Source organism: Mus caroli, unplaced genomic scaffold (assembly GCF_978045245.1).
Source record: "Mus caroli unplaced genomic scaffold, Mus_caroli_1 scaffold_5, whole genome shotgun sequence".
In the NCBI taxonomy this organism is placed as follows: Eukaryota; Metazoa; Chordata; class Mammalia; order Rodentia; family Muridae; genus Mus; species Mus caroli.
In genome coordinates, this window is record NW_028227260.1 from 150,635,813 (window position 1) to 150,640,717 (window position 4,905).

The window sequence follows — 4,905 nt, forward strand, 5'->3', positions numbered from 1 at the left end:
ATAATGCATTGTACGCTAGCAAATTTACGAAGACTGTAACCATGTCAGGCCCTGGAAGCATTCCAAAGAAGTAATGCAAAGCCCAAGAAATCACTCAGGAAAAGAAAGGGTACAATCTCCTCCTAGTTTAGGCATATGGATGAAGCTTTCAAAACACATCAATATAGACCCCCACTCAGCAGACAGAAAGGCCTCGTTACTGTGGATTCTACTGCCTAACAACAGGCTACCGACATCAGAAGAAAATTACAAATTAGGACAGGGCATTAAACTTCTACAGCAAGCCTGGTTAATGAACTCTTTAGAGTATTTACAGAGGAAGCTAACCAAGATAAAAGGTTGGCTAAAACATTCCCGGCTTTATCTTCCTTAATCTATGTGCGTCTCGAAGTTATCCCACCAAAAAAGCCTTCAGTAAAGCTTAGAAATTGCCTACAGTCTCTGAGGCCCAATCAGTGCACCTTTTGTTCCATGGAGGGTTATTAGCAATGGGAATGCCCTGACCTTTCCAGTCAGGTGCAACCACAGGGCAACCTGAGCCAAAGGCCCCTCGTGGCCTCATGGTGAGATGATCTGCAAGGGAATAATGGGGCTGGAGCATCGCACCATCCCAGGAATTGAAGTTGACATCACATATAAAGAGCCTTGCTCATCATAAACACAACACGGAGAAAGATAATTCTTTTAAACAGGGGATGAAGATAGAGGCTTTCTCCGTCTAGAATTGTCATTTTCCTCTTTTGTTAAAAACCAAACCAAACCACAACAACAATAAAAACCAAGCCAGCATGGTGGTGCATAGGTTTAATCCTAGCCCTCTGGAGTCAGAGGCAGGTGTTCGAGGCCAGCCTGGTCTACCAAGCAAGTTCCAGGACAGCCAGAGCAGCAGAGAGAAGTCCCAGCCAGTGTGGGTCTGCATATCCCCGCCCACCCCCAGACTGCATTCTCATCAGGGTTGCTTGTGTCCTTCTGCTGTGGCAGTGACGACTGTGCCTAGCCGGGGCTGCCACAGCTCTCAGGTATTTTCTACAGGACCACCTGAGTGGGCAGCCAAACCAGTTTCACAGTATCAATAAAGCGGTTCTTTGAAAAAAAAGAAAAGAAAGAAAAATCAAAACAAACAAACAAATACAAAGAAAAGCAAACAAACAAAAATTCCATGTACTCTAAGTGGTTCTCTCTGCTACTGCAAGTTAATATACAATCATCATTCAAGGGGGGAGGTCATTTTAAAGCCAACCTGCTAGTAGGTATAGCTGCTTCACACACAATTTACAGTGTAAATCTGTACATTTCCCTTCGGGTAGTTCATGCTATATGGTAGTATCTTTGAAGTTGTTTGTAGGTGTGTATGGGTACTGTATGTATGTGTGCCATATACATGCGAGCATGCAGACTTAGGAGTCTGTATGCATGGATGTGCGTGCTGGAGGAAGACACTCAATTGCCTTCTTGCCTTGAGACAGGGTCTCTCCCTGACATTTTGGCTCGGCTGGTTGATTGAACAAACTCCTAGGCTCCACCTGTCTCCATCTTGCAACACTGAGGATACAGCCGTGCACAGACAAACACAGAGATGCAGTCTCATCTGTCGGTGTGGAGATTTGAACTCAGGTCCTCTTGCTTGTACAGCAAGTATTCTCACCCACTAATCCATCTCCCAGCCTTGAACTTCTGATCCTTCTGCCTCTACTTGCCAAGTGCTGGAATTGCAGGAGTGTACTACCACATCCAGTTGCCTTTCGGTTTGCGAGACTTAACTTGTTGGGGTTTTTTTTTGTTTTGGTTTGGTTTTTTTGTTTCTTTTTTCGAGTCAGGGTTTCTCTGTATAGCCCTGGCTGTCCTGGAACTCACTTTGAGGACCAGGCTGGCCTCAAACTCAGAAATTCACCTGCCTCTGCCTCCCAAGTGCTGGGATTTTTTTTCTTTTTTTTTTTTTTCTCCTTTTTTTTCTTTTCTTATTTTATTTATTTTTATTAGATATTTTCTTTATATACATTTCAAATGCTATCCCGAAAGTTCCCTATACCCTCCCTCTGCCCTCCTCCCCTACCCACCCACTCCCGCTTCTTGGCCTTGGCATTCCCCTGTACTGGGGCATATAAAGTTTGCAATACCAAGGGGCCTCTCTTCCCAATGATGGCTGACTAGGCCATCTTCTGCTACATATGTAGCTAGAGATATGAGCTCTGGGGGTACTGGTTAGTTCATATTGTTCCAAGTGCTGGGATTAAAGGCGTGCACCACCACTGCCCAGCTAAGTTGTTTTTTTTAAAAAGACTTTTAGAGACAGGGTCTCATTCTATAGCTCTTACTAGCCTAGAACTCATGACAATTCTGCCTTGGCCTGTCATCTGCTGGATTACAGAAAAAAGCCATCAAACCCAGTTTAAGTAAAAATTTGACAAATTATTTAATTTCATTTTTTAGTAAGGTAAAAATTAAAACGTCTCTAAAATGTTAACATATATTCTTATGTGCATTGGTGTTTTTCCTGCACATGTGTCAGATCCACTGGAACCAGAGTTCCATGTGGGTGCTGGGAACTGAACCCGGGGCCTATGGAAGAACAGCCAGTGCTCTTAATCGCTGAACCATCTCTCCAGCCCCACAATATTCAATGCTTTCTACATTTCACAAATAATAACTTTTGTTAGGTTTTGATTCAGTGTTTCTTTCTAACCCAAGATCCTAACAAACTGTCACGCCACTTTACCAATATCAGATTACTTACGTTCAAAACAGTAAGGTTTTTTAAATGATTTGATCCTCTTTTAGAGACATTTACAAAAGGCTGGCTTGAAACAAACAAAGATTCAAACCGGACACGATGGCCATCTTTAATTCCAGCCCTCAGGAGGCAGAGGCAGGCACATCTCTTGAGTTCAAGGTCAGCCTGGTCTACAGAGCAAATTCCAGGACAGCCACGGCTACAAAAAGATATTCTGTCTCAAAGTAATTTTTTTTTAAAAGTATATATACAAAGGTTTTTAGCTGGGTGCAGTGCTGGATATCTACAGGCCCAGTCTCAGTACTCAGAGGCTGAGGCAGGAAGGCTGCACAGTTGAGGTCAGCTTGGTATACAGCCGAAACCCTTGTCTCAAAAAATTAACATGATTTTGTGTTTTGTCGAGATAATTGCTTGTTTCAGGTTGCTCTGCCTGATTAGTTTTCTCGTGTTTGTGGTGGTTTTTGGTGTTTGTTTGTTTGTTTGTTTTTGAGACCAGGTTTCTCTGTGCAGCCCCAACAATCTTGAAACTCTGAAGATGGGACTTGGCCTCGAACTCACAGGGATCTGCCACCTCCGCCTCTGCCTGGAATGAAAAGGTGGGAATTAACAGCGTGCACCCTCACCTCCTGACACTGTTGTTTTGAGAGCTTCCCACTTTAGCCTGGCCTTGAACTCAAAGTAATCTTCTTGTCTCAGCCTCCCAAATAGCAGGATAACGGGCATGAGCCAGGGTGCCCGAATTTCTGCTGCTTTCCTTGTGCGTACGCATGTGCATTCAGATGCCCGTGAACGTGTCAGGGTGTTCACATAGAAGGCCAAAACTCATGTTGAATATCTTCGCCAATCATTTTCCACTTTACTGAGGCAGGTTCTCAGGGAACCTGGAGCCTGTCGATTTGGACTAGTCTCACCTGCCACCCTGTTCCAGGGATTCTGTCCCCATCCTTCTACTTGCTGGCATGATAGGTAGGCAATATGTCTGTACCACTATGCTCTTGATGACTAGGGAGTGGAGTCTTATGAAAGTCAAGGTTATGGGCTGTGGTGGTACACACTGTTTAAATCCCACATCAGGCAGCTCACAATGCCTCTGCAGCCCGAGTTCAAGGGGATCTAGTTCTCGATTCTGGCCTACACACACAGACACACAGGCACACAAATAAAAAAGTTATCTTTTAAAAACCAAAGTCAGTTGGGTGCAGTGGCATGTGCCTTTAGTCCCAGTGCTTGGGAGGCAGAGGCAGGAGAATCTCTGTGACTTCAAGGCTAGCCTGGTCTACTTAGTAAGCTCCAGAACAGCCATGGCTACACAGAGAGCTCCCGTCTCCAAACTGTTAATTAATCAAAAAATAAAACTAAAGTAAAACATTTATTCAAGTACATAATTATTTTAAAGTTCTGAGAATAATTCCTTTACAACTATGGTTAAATAACCAACTATTGACTTAGGGTACTCCGGTATATTTGAAATTCTACATATCTGTTGCTACGCATATATAGGCACACATACACATCTTGAGGCTAAATTAGGATATGTGTCTAAGTTTTTCCAAGTGTTAGGCAAATGTTTGTGTGTTAAAAGTGTGTAGGTTTAATACATTAAGGCAGTCAATAATATTCTCTAGACCATGTAACATTTCTGCTGTATATTTAGTAAAATTCAGGATTATCTGCTTGTTTTATTTTTAATTATGTGTCCATACTTAATTATTTGAGTATATCTATATATCTATCTGTGTAGGAGCATTGTAGACACGAGTACAGGCCCTTGGAAGCCAGATCCCTGAGCTAAGCCATCTCTCCAGCTCCTTGTTTTGTTTTATGAGACAGAGTTGTGTTACATAGAACTGGCTGTGTAGATCAAGCTTGACTAAAACTCACCACATAGTCAAAACTGGCCTTGAACTCCTGGTTCTTCTGCCTCTACCTCTAATATATCATCATGCCCCAGTCAGGTGCCATTTGTATACTTCTCTCACTTAAAATCTGGCCTGCAGCAAGATGTAGGAGCTTACATCCATGAGTCAAGCACACGCACCCCCCAAGTCTGACACAAGAGGATCACCAGAAGTTGGAGGACAGCTTGGGCTGGCCTGTAGTGTATGGTTCTGTCTCAAAAGAGAAAAAAAGGAGAAAAGGAATAAAGAAAGTGTAAAAAGCTTTGGGCTAGGGGT